The following is a 12,844-nucleotide window of genomic DNA, read 5'->3' on the forward strand; positions in this document are numbered from 1 at the left end:
AATTTGACACATTTCGGCCGCGAGAATTCCATATAAGCGTTGCACCGAATTTCAAACCGCTCACACAGCACTTCCCATTCGGACACATGAACAATCCCCCGCAACCGTTTTCTCGTAGCTCAATTTTTGACCCCGGCGCAAGCGACCGAAATTTCGATGGGGTCACGGAAATGGTCACTGAAATGGGCCAAAAATTGAACCCCCATATCTCGGGCCCTAATTGTCCGATCGACTTGAAATTTGAAACGTGGCCTAACAGGGTTTCGGCCTTCCTCCCCATGCTCCGCAGTCGCGGCTCACTATGGGGGGTCCCCCCTTTTCGCCGTAATGCTAAAACAAAAACTCGCGAATATCTCCGAAACTTTTCGATAGAATGTCGCAAATTTTGGTGTGAAAGATCTCCCTATGTTTTCCTACAAACCCTCCAAATTTCGTGGTCCTAGCTTCCATAGTTTTTTTATGGCGAATTTTTGAAGGTTTAAAGAATAGGCCAAAAATCGAACGGAAATTCCCTGCAGAAACTCCGTTCGCGAATTTTAAAAATCCGAGATAGCCAAAATGTTGCTCTCGAAGAGTACATCTATTTAAAAAAAAAGTTTCTCTCTAGGCCCAATAGGACCCGACTTTCATAGGGTCAAAGTTCACGAATTTGACACATTTCGCCGCGAGAATTCCCTATAAGCGTTGCACCGAATTTCAAACCGCTCACACAGCACTTCCCATTCGGACACATGAACAATCCTCCGCAAGCGATTTCTCGTAGCTCAATTTTTGACCCCGGCGCAAGCGACCGAAATTTCGATGGGGTCACGGAAATGGTCACTGAAATGGGCCAAATTTTGAACCCCCATATCTCGGGCCCTAATTGTCCGATCGACTTGAAATTTGAAACGTGGCCTAACAGGGTTTCGGCCTTCCTCCCCATGCTCCGCAGTCGCGGCTCAGTATGGGGGTCCCCCCTTTTTGCCGTAATGCTAAACAAAAACTCGTGAATATCTCCGAAACGGTTCGATAGAATGTCGCAAATTTTGGTGTGAAAGGGCTCCCTATTTTTTCCTACAAACCCTCCAAATTTCGTGGTCCTAGCTTCCATAGTTTTTTTATGGCGAATTTTTGAAGGTTTAAAGAATAGGCCAAAAATCGAACGGAAATTCCCTGCAGAAACTCCATTCGCGAATTTTAAAAATCGGAGATAGCCAAAATGTTGCTCTCGAAGAGTACATCTATTTAAAAAAAAAATTCTCTCTAGGCCCAATAGGACCCGACTTTCATAGGGTCAAAGTTCACGAATTTCACACATTTCGGCCGCGAGAATTCCCTATAAGCGTTGCACCGAATTTCAAACCGCTCACACAGCACTTCCCATTCGGACACATGAACAATCCCCCGCAAGCGTTTTCTCGTAGCTCAATTTTTGACCCCGGCGCAAGCGACCGAAATTTCGATGGGGTCACGGAAATGGTCACTGAAATGGGCCAAACTTTGACCCCCCATATCTCGGGCCCTAATTGTCCGATCGACTTGAAAGTTGAAACGTGGCCTAACAGGGTTTCGGCCTTCCTCCCCATGCTCCGCAGTCGCGGCTCGCCATGGGGGGTCCCCCCTTTTCGCCGTAATGCTAAAACAAAAACTCGCGAATATCTCCGAAACGGTTCGATAGAATGTCGCAAATTTTGGTGTGAAAGCGCTCCCTATTTTTTCCTACAAACCCTCCAAATTTCGTGGTCCTAGCTTCAATAGTTTTTTTATGGCGAATTTTTGAAGGTTTAAAGAATAGGCCAAAAATCGAACGGAAATTCCCTGCAGAAACTCCATTCGCGAATTTTAAATATTCGAGATAGCCAAAATGTTGCTCTCGAAGAGTACATCTATTTAAAAAAAAAGTTTCTCTCTAGGCCCAATAGGACCCGACTTTCATAGGGTCAAAGTTCACGAATTTGACACATTTCGGCCGCGAGAATTCCCTATAAGCGTTGCACCGAATTTCAAACCGCTCACACAGCACTTCCCATTCGGACACATGAACAATCCTCCGCAAACGATTTCTCGTAGCTCAATTTTTGACCCCGGCGCAAGCGACCGAAATTTCGATGGGGTCACGGAAATGGTCACTGAAATGGGCCAAATTTTGAACCCCCATATCTCGGGCCCTAATTGTCCGATCGACTTGAAATTTGAAACGTGGCCTAACAGGGTTTCGGCCTTCCTCCCCATGCTCCGCAGTCGCGGCTCACCATGGGGGTCCCCCCTTTTTGCCGTAATGCTAAACAAAAACTCGTGAATATCTCCGAAACGGTTCGATAGAATGTCGCAAGTTTTGGTGTGAAAGGGCTCCCTATTTTTTCCTACAAACCCTCCAAATTTCGTGGTCCTAGCTTCCATAGTTTTTTTATGGCGAATTTTTGAATGTTTAAAGAATAGGCCAAAAATCGAACGGAAATTCCCTGCAGAAACTCCATTCGCGAATTTTAAAAATCGGAGATAGCCAAAATGTTGCTCTCGAAGAGTACATCTATTTAAAAAAAAAGTTTCTCTCTAGGCCCAATAGGATCCGACTTTCATAGGGTCAAAGTTCACGAATTTGACACATTTCGGCCGCGAGAATTCCCTATAAGCGTTGCACCGAATTTCAAACCGCTCACACAGCACTTCCCATTCGGACACATGAACAATCCCCCGCAAGCGTTTTCTCGTAGCTCAATTTTTGACCCCGGCGCAAGCGACCGAAATTTCGATGGGGTCACGGAAATGGTCATTGAAACGGGCAAAATTTTGACCCCCTATATCTCGGGCCCTAATTGTCCGATCGACTTGAAATTTGAAACGTGGCCTAACAGGGTTTCGGCCTTCCTCCCCATGCTCCGCAGTCGCGGCTCACCATGGGGGGTCCCCCCCTTTTCGCCCTAATGCTAAAACAAAAACTCGCGAATATCTCCGAAACGGTTCGATAGAATGTCGCAAATTTTAGTGTGAAAGGGCTCCCTATTTTTTCCTACAAACCCTCCAAATTTCGTGGTCCTAGCTTCAATAGTTTTTTTATGGCGAATTTTTGAATGTTTAAAGAATAGGCCAAAAATCGAACGGAAATTCCCTGCAGAAACTCCATTCGCGAATTTTAAATATCCGAGATAGCCAAAATGTTGCTCTCGAAGAGTACATCTATTTAAAAAAAAAGTTTCTCTCTAGGCCCAATAGGACCCGACTTTCATAGGGTCAATGTTCACGAATTTCACACATATGGGCCGCGAGAATTCCCTATAAGCGTTGCACCGAATTTCAAACCGCTCACACAGCACTTCCCATTCGGACACATGAACAATCCCCCGCAAGCGTTTTCTCGTAGCTCAATTTTTGACCCCGGCGCAAGCGACCGAAATTTCGATGGGGTCACGGAAATGGTCACTGAAATGGGCCAAACTTTGACCCCCCATCTCGGGCCCTAATTGTCCGATCGACTTGAAAGTTGAAACGTGGCCTAACAGGGTTTCGGCCTTCCTCCCCATGCTCCGCAGTCGCGGCTCACCATGGGGGGTCCCCCCTTTTCGCCGTAATGCTAAAACAAAAACTCGCGAATATCTCCGAAACGGTTCGATAGAATGTCGCAAATTTTGGTGTGAAAGGGCTCCCTATTTTTTCCTACAAACCCTCCAAATTTCGTGGTCCTAGCTTCAATAGTTTTTTTATGGCGAATTTTTGAATGTTTAAAGAATAGGCCAAAAATCGAACGGAAATTCCCTGCAGAAACTCCATTCGCGAATTTTAAAAATCCGAGATAGCCAAAATGTTGCTCTCGAAGAGTACATCTATTTAAAAAAAAAGTTTCTCTCTAGGCCCAATAGGACCCGACTTTCATAGGGTCAAATTTCACGAATTTCACACATTTCGGCCGCGAGAATTCCCTATAAGCGTTGCACCGAATTTCAAACCGCTCACACAGCACTTCCCATTGGGACACATGAACAATCCCCCGCAAGCGTTTTCTCGTAGCTCAAATTTTGACCCCGCGCAAGCGACCGAAATTTCGATGGGGTCACGGAAATGGTGACTGAAATGGGCCAAACTTTGACCCCCCATATCTCGGGCCCTAATTGTCCGATCGACTTGAAATTTGAAACGTGGCCTAACAGGGTTTCGGCCTTCCTCCCCATGTTCCGCAGTCGCGGCTCACCATGGGGGTTCCCACCCTTTTCGCCGTAATGCTAAAACAAAAACTCGCGAATATCTCCGAAACGGTTCGATAGAATGTCGCAAATTTTGGTGTGAAGGGCTCCCTATGTTCTACAAACCCTCCAAATTTCGTGGTCCTAGCTTCAATAGTTTTTTTATGGCGAATTTTTGAAGGTTTAAAGAATAGGCCAAAAATCGAACGGAAATTCCCTGCAGAAACTCCATTCGCGAATTTTAAAAATCGGAGATAGCCAAAATGTTGCTCTCGAAGAGTACATCTATTTAAAAAAAAAGTTTCTCTCTAGGCCCAATAGGACCCGACTTTCATAGGGTCAAAGTTCACGAATTTCACACATTTCGGCCGCGAGAATTCCCTATAAGCGTTGCACCGAATTTCAAACCGCTCACACAGCACTTCCCATTCGGACACATGAACAATCCCCCGCAAGCGTTTTCTCGTAGCTCAATTTTTGACCCCGGCGCAAGCGACCGAAATTTCGATGGGGTCACGGAAATGGTCACTGAAATGGGCCAAACTTTGACCCCCCATATCTCGGGCCCTAATTGTCCGATCGACTTGAAAGTTGAAACGTGGCCTAACAGGGTTTCGGCCTTCCTCCCCATGCTCCGCAGTCGCGGCTCACCATGGGGGGTATCCCCTTTTCGCCGTAATGCTAAAACAAAAACTCGCGAATATCTCCGAAACGGTTCGATAGAATGTCGCAAATTTTGGTGTGAAAGGGCTCCCTATTTTTTCCTACAAACCCTCCAAATTTCGTGGTCCTAGCTTCAATAGTTTTTTTATGGCGAATTTTTGAATGTTTAAAGAATAGGCCAAAAATCGAACGGAAATTCCCTGCAGAAACTCCATTCGCGAATTTTAAAAATCCGAGATAGCCAAAATGTTGCTCTCGAAGAGTACATCTATTTAAAAAAAAAGTTTCTCTCTAGGCCCAATAGGACCCGACTTTCATAGGGTCAAAGTTCACGAATTTCACACATTTCGGCCGCGAGAATTCCCTATAAGCGTTGCACCGAATTTCAAACCGCTCAGACAGCACTTCCCATTCGGACACATGAACAATCCCCCGCAAGCGTTTTCTCGTAGCTCAATTTTTGACCCCGGCGCAAGCGACCGAAATTTCGATGGGGTCACGGAAATGGTCACTGAAATGGGCCAAACTTTGACCCCCCATATCTCGGGCCCTAATTGTCCGATCGACTTGAAAGTTGAAACGTGGCCTAACAGGGTTTCGGCCTTCCTCCCCATGCTCCGCAGTCGCGGCTCACCATGGGGGGTCCCCCCCTTTTCGCCGTTATGCTAAAACAAAAACTCGCGAATATCTCCGAAACGGTTCGATAGAATGTCGCAAATTTTGGTGTGAAAGGGCTCCCTATTTTTTCCTACAAACCCTCCAAATTTCGTGGTCCTAGCTTCAATAGTTTTTTTATGGCGAATTTTTGAAGGTTTAAAGAATAGGCCAAAAATCGAACGGAAATTCCCTGCAGAAACTCCATTCGCGAATTTTAAAAATCCGAGATAGCCAAAATGTTGCTCTCGAAGAGTACATCTATTTAAAAAAAAGTTTCTCTCTAGGCCCAATAGGACCCGACTTTCATAGGGTCAAAGTTCACGAATTTGACACATTTCGGCCGCGAGAATTCCCTATAAGCGTTGCACCGAATTTCAAACCGCACACACAGCACTTCCCATTCGGACACATGAACAATCCCCCGCAAGCGTTTTCTCGTAGCTCAAATTTTGACCCCGGCGCAAGCGACCGAAATTTCGATGGGGTCACGGAAATGGTGACTGAAATGGGCCAAACTTTGACCCCCCATATCTCGGGCCCTAATTGTCCGATCGACTTGAAATTTGAAACGTGGCCTAACAGGGTTTCGGCCTTCCTCCCCATGTTCCGCAGTCGCGGCTCACCATGGGGGTTCCCACCCTTTTCGCCGTAATGCTAAAACAAAAACTCGCGAATATCTCCGAAACGGTTCGATAGAATGTCGCAAATTTTGGTGTGAAGGGCTCCCTATGTTCTACAAACCCTCCAAATTTCGTGGTCCTAGCTTCAATAGTTTTTTTATGGCGAATTTTTGAAGGTTTAAAGAATAGGCCAAAAATCGAACGGAAATTCCCTGCAGAAACTCCATTCGCGAATTTTAAAAATCGGAGATAGCCAAAATGTTGCTCTCGAAGAGTACATCTATTTAAAAAAAAAGTTTCTCTCTAGGCCCAATAGGACCCGACTTTCATAGGGTCAAAGTTCACGAATTTCACACATTTCGGCCGCGAGAATTCCCTATAAGCGTTGCACGGAATTTCAAACCGCTCACACAGCACTTCCCATTCGGACACATGAACAATCCCCCGCAAGCGTTTTCTCGTAGCTCAATTTTTGACCCCGGCGCAAGCGACCGAAATTTCGATGGGGTCACGGAAATGGTCACTGAAATGGGCCAAACTTTGACCCCCCATATCTCGGGCCCTAATTGTCCGATCGACTTGAAAGTTGAAACATGGCCTAACAGGGTTTCGGCCTTCCTCCCCATGCTCCGCAGTCGCGGCTCACCATGGGGGGTCCCCCCCTTTTCGCCGTAATGCTAAAACAAAAACTCGCGAATATCTCCGAAACGGTTCAATAGAATGTCGCAAATTTTGGTGTGAAAGGGCTCCCTGTTTTTTCCTACAAACCCTCCAAATTTCGTGGTCCTAGCTTCAATAGTTTTTTTATGGCGAATTTTTGAAGGTTTAAAGAATAGGCCAAAAATCGAACGGAAATTCCCTGCAGAAACTCCATTCGCGAATTTTAAATATTCGAGATAGCCAAAATGTTGCTCTCGAAGAGTACATCTATTTAAAAAAAAAGTTTCTCTCTAGGCCCAATAGGACCCGACTTTCATAGGGTCAAAGTTCACGAATTTGACACATTTCGGCCGCGAGAATTCCCTATAAGCGTTGCACCGAATTTCAAACCGCTCACACAGCACTTCCCATTGGGACACATGAACAATCCCCCGCAAGCGTTTTCTCGTAGCTCAAATTTTGACCCCGGCGCAAGCGACCGAAATTTCGATGGGGTCACGGAAATGGTGACTGAAATGGGCCAAACTTTGACCCCCCATATCTCGGGCCCTAATTGTCCGATCGACTTGAAATTTGAAACGTGGCCTAACAGGGTTTCGGCCTTCCTCCCCATGTTCCGCAGTCGCGGCTCACCATGGGGGTTCCCACCCTTTTCGCCGTAATGCTAAAACAAAAACTCGCGAATATCTCCGAAACGGTTCGATAGAATGTCGCAAATTTTGGTGTGAAGGGCTCCCTATGTTCTACAAACCCTCCAAATTTCGTGGTCCTAGCTTCAATAGTTTTTTTATGGCGAATTTTTGAAGGTTTAAAGAATAGGCCAAAAATCGAACGGAAATTCCCTGCAGAAACTCCATTCGCGAATTTTAAAAATCGGAGATAGCCAAAATGTTGCTCTCGAAGAGTACATCTATTTAAAAAAAAAGTTTCTCTCTAGGCCCAATAGGACCCGACTTTCATAGGGTCAAAGTTCACGAATTTGACACATTTCGGCCGCGAGAATTCCCTATAAGCGTTGCACCGAATTTCAAACCGCTCACACAGCACTTCCCATTCGGACACATGAACAATCCCCCGCAAGCGTTTTCTCGTAGCTCAATTTTTGACCCCGGCGCAAGCGACCGAAATTTCGATGGGGTCACGGAAATGGTCACTGAAATGGGCCAAACTTTGACCCCCCATATCTCGGGCCCTAATTGTCCGATCGACTTGAAAGTTGAAACGTGGCCTAACAGGGTTTCGGCCTTCCTCCCCATGCTCCGCAGTCGCGGCTCACCATGGGGGGTACCCCCTTTTCGCCGTAATGCTAAAACAAAAACTCGCGAATATCTCCGAAACGGTTCGATAGAATGTCGCAAATTTTGGTGTGAAAGGGCTCCCTATTTTTTCCTACAAACCCTCCAAATTTCGTGGTCCTAGCTTCAATAGTTTTTTTATGGCGAATTTTTGAATGTTTAAAGAATAGGCCAAAAATCGAACGGAAATTCCCTGCAGAAACTCCATTCGCGAATTTTAAAAATCCGAGATAGCCAAAATGTTGCTCTCGAAGAGTACATCTATTTAAAAAAAAGTTTCTCTCTAGGCCCAATAGGACCCGACTTTCATAGGGTCAAAGTTCACGAATTTCACACATTTCGGCCGCGAGAATTCCCTATAAGCGTTGCACCGAATTTCAAACCGCTCACACAGCACTTCCCATTCGGACACATGAACAATCCCCCGCAAGCGTTTTCTCGTAGCTCAAATTTTGACCCCGGCGCAAGCGACCGAAATTTCGATGGGGTCACGGAAATGGTCACTGAAATGGGCCAAACTTTGACCCCCCATATCTCGGGCCCTAATTGTCCGATCGACTTGAAATTTGAAACGTGGCCTAACAGGGTTTCGGCCTTCCTCCCCATGTTCCGCAGTCGCGGCTCACCATGGGGGTTCCCACCCTTTTCGCCGTAATGCTAAAACAAAAACTCGCGAATATCTCCGAAACGGTTCGATAGAATGTCGCAAATTTTGGTGTGAAGGGCTCCCTATGTTCTACAAACCCTCCAAATTTCGTGGTCCTAGCTTCAATAGTTTTTTTATGGCGAATTTTTGAAGGTTTAAAGAATAGGCCAAAAATCGAACGGAAATTCCCTGCAGAAACTCCATTCGCGAATTTTAAAAATCGGAGATAGCCAAAATGTTGCTCTCGAAGAGTACATCTATTTAAAAAAAAAGTTTCTCTCTAGGCCCAATAGGACCCGACTTTCATAGGGTCAAAGTTCACGAATTTCACACATTTCGGCCGCGAGAATTCCCTATAAGCGTTGCACGGAATTTCAAACCGCTCACACAGCACTTCCCATTCGGACACATGAACAATCCCCCGCAAGCGTTTTCTCGTAGCTCAATTTTTGACCCCGGCGCAAGCGACCGAAATTTCGATGGGGTCACGGAAATGGTCACTGAAATGGGCCAAACTTTGACCCCCCATATCTCGGGCCCTAATTGTCCGATCGACTTGAAAGTTGAAACGTGGCCTAACAGGGTTTCGGCCTTCCTCCCCATGCTCCGCAGTCGCGGCTCACCATGGGGGGTCCCCCCCTTTTCGCCGTAATGCTAAAACAAAAACTCGCGAATATCTCCGAAACGGTTCAATAGAATGTCGCAAATTTTGGTGTGAAAGGGCTCCCTGTTTTTTCCTACAAACCCTCCAAATTTCGTGGTCCTAGCTTCAATAGTTTTTTTATGGCGAATTTTTGAAGGTTTAAAGAATAGGCCAAAAATCGAACGGAAATTCCCTGCAGAAACTCCATTCGCGAATTTTAAAAATCCGAGATAGCCAAAATGTTGCTCTCGAAGAGTACATCTATTTAAAAAAAAAGTTTCTCTCTAGGCCCAATAGGACCCGACTTTCATAGGGTCAAAGTTCACGAATTTCACACATTTCGGCCGCGAGAATTCCCTATAAGCGTTGCACCGAATTTCAAACCGCTCACACAGCACTTCCCATTCGGACACATGAACAATCCCCCGCAAGCGTTTTCTCGTAGCTCAATTTTTGACCCCGGCGCAAGCGACCGAAATTTCGATGGGGTCACGGAAATGGTCACTGAAATGGGCCAAACTTTGACCCCTCATATCTCGGGCCCTAATTGTCCGATCGACTTGAAAGTTGAAACGTGGCCTAACAGGGTTTCGGCCTTCCTCCCCATGCTCCGCAGTCGCGGCTCACCATGGGGGGTCCCCCCCTTTTCGCCGTAATGCTAAAACAAAAACTCGCGAATATCTCCGAAACGGTTCGATAGAATGTCGCAAATTTTGGTGTGAAAGGGCTCCCTATTTTTTCCTACAAACCCTCCAAATTTCGTGGTCCTAGCTTCAATAGTTTTTTTATGGCGAATTTTTGAAGGTTTAAAGAATAGGCCAAAAATCGAACGGAAATTCCCTGCAGAAACTCCATTCGCGAATTTTAAAAATCCGAGATAGCCAAAATGTTGCTCTCGAAGAGTACATCAATTTAAAAAAAAAGGTTTCTCTCTAGGCCGAGGAGGACCCGACTTTCATAGGGTCAAAGTTCACGAATTTGACACATTTCGACCGCGAGAGCCCACCAGCGGCCGAGCGGTAAAGTCGCTGAACACTGGTAGTTCGGTCCGAGGTTCGAATCCCGCGAACGGGCTGGCTGCATGGGCGTTTTCGTGGTTTTCCGCATGTGTAACGTGTATACGAGCCAGTTTCCCTTAGAAAGTTATCCACGAAAGGCATCCCTCCCCTTAGGCAGATAGCCCTCGTGTGCTTTGCCATAATTAAATACACCATACACGACCGCGAGAATTCCCTATAAGCGTTGCACCGAATTTCAAACCGCTCACACAGAACTTCCCATTCGGACACATGAACAATCCCAAGCAAGCGTTTTCTCGTAGCTCAATTTTTGACCCCGGCGCAAGCGACCGAAATTTCGATGGGGTCACGGAAATGGTCACTGAAATGGGCCAAACTTTGACCCCCCATATCTCGGGCCCTAATTGTCCGATCGACTTGAAATTTGAAACGTGGCCTAACAGGGTTTCGGCCTTCCTCCCCATTCTCCGCAGTCGCGGCTCACCATGGGGGGTCCCCCCTTTTCGCCGTAATGCTAAAACAAAAACTCGCGAATATCTCCGAAACGGTTCGATAGAATGTCGCAAAATTTGGTGTGAAAGGGCTCCCTATGTTTTCCTACAAACCCTCCAAATTTCGTGGTCCTAGCTTCCATAGTTTTTTTATGGCGAATTTTTGAATGTTTAAAGAATAGGCCAAAAATCGAACGGAAATTCCCTGCAGAAACTCCATTCGCGAATTTTAAAAATCCGAGATAGCCAAAATGTTGCTCTCGAAGAGTACATCAATTTTAAAAAAAACAGTTTCTCTCTAGGCCCAATAGGACCCGACTTTCATAGGGTCAAAATTCACGAATTTGACACATTTCGGCCGCGAGAATTCCCTATCGGCGTTTCACCGAATTTCAAACCGCTCACACAGCACTTCCCATTCGGACACATGAACAATCCTCCGCAAGCGTTTTCTCGTAGCTCAATTTTTGACCCCGGCGCAAGCGACCGAAATTTCAATGGGGTCACGGAAATGGTCACTGAAATGGGCCAAATTTTGACCCCCCATATCTCGGGCCCTATTTGTCCGATCGACTTGAAATTTGAAACGCGGCCTAACAGGGTTTCGGACCTCCTCACCATGCTCCGCAGTCGCGGCTCACCATGAGGGGTCCCCCCTTTTCGCCGTAATGCTAAAAGAAAAACTCGCGAATATCTCCGAAACGGTTCGATAGAATGTCGCAAATTTTGGTGTGAAAGGGCTCCCTATTTTTTCCTACAAACCCTACAAATTTCGTGGTCCTAGCTTCAATAGTTTTTTTATGGCGAATTTTTGAATGTTTAAAAAATAGGCCAAAAATCGAACGGAAATTCCCTGCAGAAACTCCATTCGCGAATTTTAAAAATCCGAGATAGCCAAAATGTTGCTCTCGAAGAGTACATCAATTTAAAAAAAACAGTTTCTCTCTAGGCCCAATAGGACCCGACTTTCATAGGGTCAAAATTCACGAATTTGACACATATCGGGCGCGAGAATTCCCTATCGGCGTTTCACCGAATTTCAAACCGCTCCCACAGCACTTCCCATTCGGACACATGAACAATCCCCCGCAAGCGTTTTCTCGTAGCTCAATTTTTGACCCCGGCGCAAGCGACCGAAATTTCGATGGGGTCACGGAAATGGTCACTGAAATGGGCCAAACTTTGACCCGCCATATCTCGGGCCCTAATTGTCCGATCGACTTGAAATTTAAAACGTGGCCTAACAGGGTTTCGGCCTTCCTCCCCATGCTCCGCAGTCGCGGCTCACCATGGGGGGTCCCCCCTTTTCGCCGTAATGCTAAAACAAAAACTCGCGAATATCTCCGAAACGGTTCGATAGAATGTCGCAAATTTTGGTGTGAAAGGGCTCCCTATTTTTTCCTACAAACCCTCCAAATTTCGTGGTCCTAGCTTCCATAGTTTTTTATGGCGAATTTTTGAAGTTTTAAAGAATAGGCCAGAAATCGAGCGGAAATTCCCTGCAGAAACTCCATTCGCGAATTTTCAAAATCCGAGATAGCCAAAATGTTGCTCTCGAAGAGTACATCAATTTAAAAAAAACAGTTTCTCTCTAGGCCCAATAGGACCCGACTTTCATAGGGTCAAAATTCACGAATTTGACACATTTCGGGCGCGAGAATTCCCTATCGGCGTTTCACCGAATTTCAAACCGCTCACACAGCACTTCCCATTCGGACGCATGAACAATACCCCGCAAGCGTTTTCTCGTAGCTCAATTTTTGACCCCGGCGCAAGCGACCGAAATTTCGATGGGGTCACGGAAATGGTCACTGAAATGGGCCAAATTTTGATCCCCCATATCTCGGGCCCTAATTGTCCGATCCACCTGAAATTTGAAACGCGGCCTAACAGGGTTTCGGACCTCCTCACCATGCTCCGCAGTCGCGGCTCACCATGGGGGGTCTCCCCTTTTCGCCGTAATGCTAAAACAAAAACTCGCGAATATCTC

This window comes from Stegodyphus dumicola, chromosome 1, assembly GCF_044657685.1.
Source record: "Stegodyphus dumicola isolate Sdum_Otavi_A_Nest chromosome 1, ASM4465768v1".
Lineage (NCBI taxonomy): Eukaryota > Metazoa > Arthropoda > Arachnida > Araneae > Eresidae > Stegodyphus > Stegodyphus dumicola.